Source organism: Genypterus blacodes, unplaced genomic scaffold (assembly GCF_046128005.1).
Source record: "Genypterus blacodes isolate CSIRO-AG114 ecotype Tasmania unplaced genomic scaffold, CSIRO-AGI_Gbla_v1 ptg000128l_1, whole genome shotgun sequence".
Lineage (NCBI taxonomy): Eukaryota > Metazoa > Chordata > Actinopteri > Ophidiiformes > Ophidiidae > Genypterus > Genypterus blacodes.
Genome location: NW_027466930.1, coordinates 1,577,868 through 1,586,062, shown reverse-complemented (window position 1 = coordinate 1,586,062; position 8,195 = coordinate 1,577,868).

Here is an 8,195-nt window from a genome sequence, read left to right as displayed (position 1 = left end):
TATTAGCTCCACCCGTGTTTGATAAGTGAAGATGACCGGCCTGAGACTGATTCTATTACGGGAGTGTGCAATGTTCCATTTGGAGATGGATAATCACATTTCAGACTTATTTCATAATTTGCAAATGGAAGCTATTTTCCGTGCAAGTGTGCAAATATCTGAGCAATATTCCTCAAACAAACCCAGAGTCACTCCTTCCTTTGGATCTCACACACCCACTATGTCTCCCAACGATTGGATTCCAGTTCCCTAAAACAAGTCTCCTCTTCTCTCCATCCTATGGCCCCATTATAAATTGCAAATGTGTGTTTTCTTGTTTTGGGACAGAACGTGGGGCAATTTAGCCCGACACAGCCAATTAGTGAGGATGTCAGGAGGGAGGAAGATACAGTAAACACACCGCCAGCATTGATCATCACAGGGCTGCCTGTTTAAATGACAGCATGCCAGGGAGAGCTGAAGTGTTTTTCCAGGCGTCTAAACTTTATGTTTCCAGAGGAGCTTTACGTTTCAACCAAAGGGTTAAAGCCATTTCCAAGCCTTCATTGACAGGAGTGTTAGTTTTCACAATATGCAAATCAACCACAGAGTTATTTATTATTAATTAAAATTAATTCATCCATGCTGGTGATTATATCGGCAATATTCCAAGCAGTCTCCTCTTCTCAAACAGTAAATTACTGTTTTCTATGCAGGCTTTGTATTTGATTAACACGTTTATCTTGGGAACATGCAATTATGAAGCCTCCATTAGCTCTCCATTGTCTTCCCCTTATTGAAATGGATTTTTGCTGCAAACCGTTGGCGTGGTGGCCGATCCTTAATTTAATCTGGAGGGCGAGTTAGTATGAAAACATCAGAGGTTCTGTGAGGCAGCACCTTGCTCCCCGTCTAAGTGAAGCCGCGCTAACTCTCCTTCTAAAACAAATGCCCCCTCCACATAATTGGTGGCTGAGGCTCGGGCTCATGCACACTCTATTTTCTCGCTGGAGCCTCCCTTGCGAAAACAAATCCTCCGTTCCCGCAGCCGCATTACTGCATAGTCACTGCGCAAGAATCCCCATGGCAACAGACATGTGCAACAGCCTGCCCTCCCCTCCTCCTCCTCCTGCTTCACTCAACCCCCCCACCCCACACTCCTCTCTCCCGACTGAGGAACAAATGCGCAGCATCTTCCACAATGATTTACAGACGTAAATGCGGTATAAGGGAGAAAAGATAGCTTTCACAATGATCTGTCACATGAAAAAAAATCTCTTTTAGTTCGGATGGTTGCTATTGGAAACTGCAGGAGGACACGGAGTAAAGAGCAACAAGCATAGCAGCCAGGGCTGGAGGACGGGGCGTCTATATTCACTCTGACAGGGATGACAGCCTCTTGTTCTTTGAGGTTTCTGGTCCACAGAACAACATCAAAACCAGTTAAAAGAGCAGGATCTGTATCAGCGCACTTTCATTCCGTTTCAGCTGCCATAAACTTATCAGACGTGTTGAATAGCACCCTGACACACCTTCTTCCTCTGACGTGTTCCTCTCGCCGGCTACGTCTTTCACATGCTCGTTTTCTTGTCGTCCACCCTGCGCTCTCCTCCTCCTCCGTTCAGTGTTCCTGCTCCGTCTCTCTCAGCCTGACCTTAGCTGTAATAATATTGGGAATTGGGGTTGCGGCGAGTGGAGGAGTCAGGCTGACCGGCAACCCCTATTTCCTGTTCTCCGAGCATCTCATCACAGATGTGGGGACACACGATTTCTCAATACACGTCTAACTGAGGCCCCACTTACACCCAGCGCCTTGATGTGACGAGGACGAGCAGACGGCCCGGCGTCGCAGTCAGCCTGTGTTGGCCCAGTGTGTTCTGTGCAAATACAGATGTGTCGGGATAATTCAGCAATAAATACAAACAAATATGAAGAATTTAGAAATTATCTGTTCCTCTGTGGAAAGCAAATTAGAGCTCATACCACCACCAAGGCCAAACAGGCACAGACAAACGTGTTCTGTACTAATGATATACTGTACCTGTTACCAGTACCTGAAACCAGATTAAACTGTGCCTATTTATAGTCTATCAAAGGTTAAATACTCTTCTTTAAAATGGAGATTTAGTTTATTAGAGAGAAAGAAAGAACTGGATTTGGCTCTGGATCCTGATGAGCTGCTTTGATCCACATGGTTTCATCAAAATCAGTCCAGAACGTTTTGACTCATCCTGGTAACCTGGCTACATCCCCATTTAATGTTAGAAAAGCACCTGAAGTACAAATAGATGCTGATTTAGAGTAAATAACAGTTATATCGCTCCATCCATCCACATTCAGCCAAATACATGAAGTTTAATTTGTCAGAAAAGCAAAGCCAATCTTTTCCCTCTCTTCCTCCAGTTGCTGACTCTATCTCACCATCTGTAATTTTGCCTGCAGGGTGCCAACATAAAACACACGTGTGTGGCAGGGCTACTTATTCTAATCTGAATATAAGCCTATGTCGTCCGTGTAAAAGGCTAAAATTGACTGAAAGCCAAATGCCCTTGAGAGTTGTAAGATGGCTCCATTATATCACACTGAGCACCGTTTCTTCCACTTGTGCAGTTTGATTTAAAGGTGCAGGGGTCATCGAGTCAGAATGACACCCAGTCCAAGGTGATAAAAGGGCGGACTCTTTAACCATGATTAGCAGCCGCACTAGATTACTTCAATTAGTGTGTAATCATCTCCGACATTAGAGGTGAACGGCCTGACGCCTGAGCGATTCTCAAATACCATCACTCGCACGCCCCGCCTGCCAATATCTGCCTCCATGCCTCCCCTCCTTCTTCCGCACCTTCCTCCCATTTCTGCCAATGTTCCGCTTTAGGGCATTTCTGTCCTTTATCGCCCCCCCCTCCCAACACACACACACCCACACACACAGACATGTCACTTACAGTACGTCACCCTCCTCGTATGTCATTTGCATCGCTGTGTCAATTCTGCCCTTGGCAAATGTCAAAGTCTTTGGCGACATTAAGGTCATTAAAGAGCAGTTTGGCGGCGGAGTTTGAACGCGGCTGTGAGTGACGGCGATGCGGCGTCATCGTTAATACGTCCACAAACGAGCACAGAGTGGGAGGAAATGTGAATTAGGGAGGATGAGGAGTTACAAATGAGAGGCAGAAGTGACTGACGCACTCCTCAGACTTTGGCCCAGTGGGATGAAGGTCGCCGGGTTTGAGGCAGTAAAGTAAAAAGAAAAGTGAAAACATTACCAAAGCTCCATTTCCACTTTTTTTTCTCTCTTCATGTGCTCAATTTTCCTATTTTTTGTCTCCTTGGACTGTGGAAGATCATAGCCCACAGCTGTTAATTTCACAGTACACATGTGCAAGCATTCACAGGAGAGCAGACGCAAGCACGCACACACGCACACACGCACACACACACACACGCGACACCATCCCGCTGCACCTCCTCTTTCCTGGAGATTGATTCCACAGTGCAGAAACAGACAGATGAAGGAAATGAAGGAATATATTGCAGCATGATTCAACCTCATTAGTACCGCTACATATGAATCCTCGCTCTATGTAGCAGATGTACTCCCAATTTTAGAACCACTAAAGGGATTTTTTTTCTTTTTTTGTTGTTGTTGTTAGCATTATGTCATGCAGGTCAGAACGAGAAGCCGCAGAGAGAAAAGAGGGCGAGCAGGAGCAACGAAGAATCAAACAAACAGCAAACAAGAAACTCTGCAAAGTCTCGATATTCAATTCTCCAATGAAGTCCTAATCCTCCTCCGCATGGGGCTGTTTGGGGGGTCAGCGGGGGTCCATGGCAGCAGCGTCTATGAACATGTCTTGGACCGTCTCCTCCCCATTACTCACAATTTAGAGTGAGGAGGAACCCTGGGTGCCGCGTTAAAAGGTCTTTGGAGACTCTTGCACCCGCTCCCATCTCGCTAATTGGTTATCTATCCTCATTTTGCCTCTCTCCTTGGTATTCCGAGGATCAGCTCGTATTACCCTTCTTTGTCTTTGCTAAATCGCCCAGGATAAATCTCAGAGCAAAAAAAAAAAAAGAGGACTAAATATCTCTTCATCAGTGCCCCCCTTGCGTTGTTCTTAACCTCGGTAAGAGCGGAGGGCAGTGTGTGAGGATGTACTGACATCCCGCTCAGAGTCTCCTTTATCCCCTCAGATCACAGCGGCTAACGGCAATTTGTACAAAACAAACCGTTTACTCGTTAAAGCCGTTTGGAATTTAGCTGGAAAGTACAACGGCTACGACGTTCCTATAATTGCTATTTCCCAACAGTTCGCACACAGCTCGGTGTATCAACATACCAGCTTGGTTTATGGAGCTTTTCCTCTGTTTTCCACTCCCTCCTCATTAATGAGGCTGTAAATATGGGACTCAGCTCATCAGCTTCTTACAATTAGACTGTTTTTTCGCTGCCCTTCTGCTTTATTTCCTGTTTTCTGCTCGTGGTCACATGAAACTGTCAAAACAAGCACATATCATCCACCTTTGTGTGTGTGTGTGTGCGTGTGTGTGTGTGTGTGTGTGTGTGTGTGTGTGTGTGTGTGTGTGTGTGTGCGCGCGCGTGTGCAGATTCAAAGTCAGAAAACCCAAACATGGCATTAGCAGAGGCTGCAGTTTGATTTGGCTTCCCTTAGGTAATGAAGAATTTAATGAACAATGTAAATCATAATGAGTGGAACTGATGGGCTTAAAAACCGAAACTAATATAATTATAAGCAGAAATCATTTTGGATATTCCCGTGTTTACAGAGAAACTTACAAACAGGAGATCAGAGCAGGAATACATTTCTGACTGACTTTTGGAGCGAGACTGTCCTGCTGGGTTTAGTTTGTTTTTCAATGACAAAGACGTGTGGAGGGCAGACTTATCACTCCTCTCACATTCAATATAAAAAAACATAAACACAAACACACACACACACCGGGGTATTAGTATAAGTGGTGTCGACGCGAGAAGTCTCACTGATTGTTGATTCTAAGTCGACCCTTCTGTGTCCTCACTTTGTAAAAATATCCTCACCCTGAAGGTCTCAAATTTAAATTGGTTTAAAAACGTCACACACACACACTCTCTCTCTCTCTCTCTCTCTCACACACACACACACGCACACAGACTCGCTGTGGCCCTGCCTCAGCATGATTTATATTTATGTTTTCCCTCTTCTTCTTCTCCTCCCAACTCCATCTCCAACTTCCCCCCTCCCGTGTTTGTCATCTTGAGTATAGGCTAGAGGATTATAATTGAATATTTATTGCTCTTTGTCCATGCACAACTCTACATTAATCGTTCCCCTCCTAATCCCGCCTGTCCTTTATCTTCCCACATAAAGGAGAGCTAATCCCCAAATCCCCGTTTACAGCACGTAGCCGCTCTCCTCCACACTTCATGGAGAGCCACTGACTGGTTTTGTTTGAGGGAATTTGCGTGTGCGAGGTCACACATCATACTTCATGGCAGAGAATCGACATTCAAATGGCCGCACTGCAAACACAAGATAAATATCTATCGGCAAACATCTCGCTAACCTGCTATAGTGGGAAAATAAGGTAAGCCCCCCGTCGCCCTCACGTTGAGTGTGTATCCACTCAGGATGGAGGGAACCAACACCTCACTGAGCTCCACATCAATTCAGTTAATTCATACATCTACTTATCTTATCTGCCGCGGCTCCTCGCCATCACGGGGCCGTGTGAGGTCTTAAAATGTGTGTGTGAAAGATGCGAAATTACAGTAAACACTTGACTTCCTCCCACTCCCACAGACATGCAGGTTAGGTAAATGGAAGCTTTGAAATGTTGTGTAGGTACGAGTGTGAGTGTGAATAAACAAGTGTGTGTGTGTATGTGTGTGTATGTGTGTGACTGGTGTTCTTACCAAGTGGATGCTGGGTAGATTTCTTCATGTGCCTGCAAAGGAGAAACAGATAGAGAGGATTAATGAAGTAGAATGAAATCACAAAATATTAAGCTAATATTCTAAAAATAACAATATAAACATATAAATAGAATGATTGTAATATAATAGCCAGCATATAAACAGGGTGAGGGAGCTCTGAGAACCTCCTCTGTAGTTTGATTCATCAAATCAGCTCAATATCTCTCATATTGTGGTGGTAAAGGCTGACAAACATCACAGATTAAAGTGTAGCTTTAAATTATTCTGGGCTATGTTTACACATTTCAACTAGAAATGCACTCGGACTGACGCCCACGCCACAAGTTTTGTGAGTTTATTATAATATTATTATGCTAGAGTCAGAAGTAATGAGAGAAATGACTCTGTTGTTTCTACAGCACCATCTTCAGGTCAACTCTGTTTGCATAAGAAGTGAGCACAATACACTCATTAATGCATGAGATACAGCACTTTTTTGCAGAATGAGCCAATCTAGCAGCCACATGTGGCAAAACAGCAAAGAATGTAGGAAACATACAGATAAACTTTTATTGGAATTGGCCCAGATAATCTATATGTAAACGTTTTGCCACAATGGAGTCAAAAGGAAGTGAAGGTTCTGACCCTAAACCCGATCAACCTGCCCGACATGATCCAAATCAGACCACAGTTTATGGCTGTGGAGGACAGACGGACTGAGAGACAGACAGACTGACTGAGAGACAGACAGCAGCGTTTCCAATACGCCCGCTCGGCTGCACGTAGGCGGAACAATGCCACTGCTGTCTAAATGTCGTTTTGCGTTCGAGTCTTATAACTGACAAACAGTTTGTTAACTTGTCTATTGACTCACCACTGTCAAAACACTTGCAGTCATAATTGTATCACACCATGCTGTAATTAATAATGCATTTCAGAAATCAAAAATTCCAACACTTTGCAAGACAACTTACAAGTGCTGAATAACAACTTTGTATCTCGACAACCGCCCGTGTCCAGTGAGGCAGGGATTAATGCAGCGTTTCTGCACCGGCAAAGTCTTGTTTTCTCTATTTAACCACAATTCCTACAAAGGATAATCGTGTGTGCACAGCGCTGTAAAACCTACAGGCTGCAGCTCAAACTGTTTGTCTCCTAAAGGGGAATCCTGTCACATACAGTTGTGTGGAGCGGGTGAAGATGTCAGATTCAGGTACAAATCATTCATCTTAAGCTCAGTGTTGGTATTCTTAACACAACAAATTACATTTAATTCCATGCAGTTGAGTTATAATGCTTGGTTCCACTGGGCCTGCTTGGTTTTGCTTATTCTTTGCATTTTCCTGCCTGAAATGTATTTTCGATGAATCTCAATGTGTCTAGTGGTTTGAAATCTGCAGAATAATCCAAGTGTTTATTAACATTATTTGAAACGTTTATGCGATCGCTGCATATTTATGTTACTCATTTTTCGCACTCTACTGGTGAGACTGCAGAATTATAAGCCATGTTGCACTAAACATTGACGTAAACATCTTATTCTGAGGTCACGACCCTATATTCACTATAACACCGACGCCTCAGCCGCTCCTCCAATATCATCATCACCTCTCCTTCCACCACGATGCCAAATGTGCAGCCAGGGGGATGAAGAAAATACAAAATGGACGGGCAAAATGCATTACAAGGTCAGGAAAATTCATGTCAGAGGGCTGTCATATAAAGTCAATCGAGTGGATTAAGTCACAGGCTGTCGGGGTAATACGCTCACAGACTGGATCCTCTACATCTTTAATACATTTAGTGAAGAAGATTTGGCTTAGTGGGCTGTGCAGTGTGTTCAACTTTCCGCACAGGTTCATCTTCACAGTGAAGTGGTTGAAATGAAATGAAACGAAACTACTTGTCATTGTTGTAAAGGACAAATCTGACGGATTTAAGGCCCTGATGGCACATTTGTCAATAATATAAGATATGGAAAAGGTGTTTTCAGACCGGAAGCTCAGAACTAAATTCGCTGCTTGAGTAAATAAGAATCCAAAGTGGTATGAAAATGAAGAAGATGAAAATAAAGAGCAAACTTGTCTCTGATCGTCCCAGTTTGTTGGCTGGAACAGATTGTGTCTGATCAATCGGTAATGTTTAATCTTGTAAAATCCACCAGCAGATTTGGAACCAGCCGAACATGGAATAGGGAGTCTGTAGCTAATACATAAGAACCATTACTACTGCTTGCTAGCGATGCCATTGTTAGTCATATAGGCTGGATTCCCAACTTCTAAAGTTACAGGAAAGTGTTTGG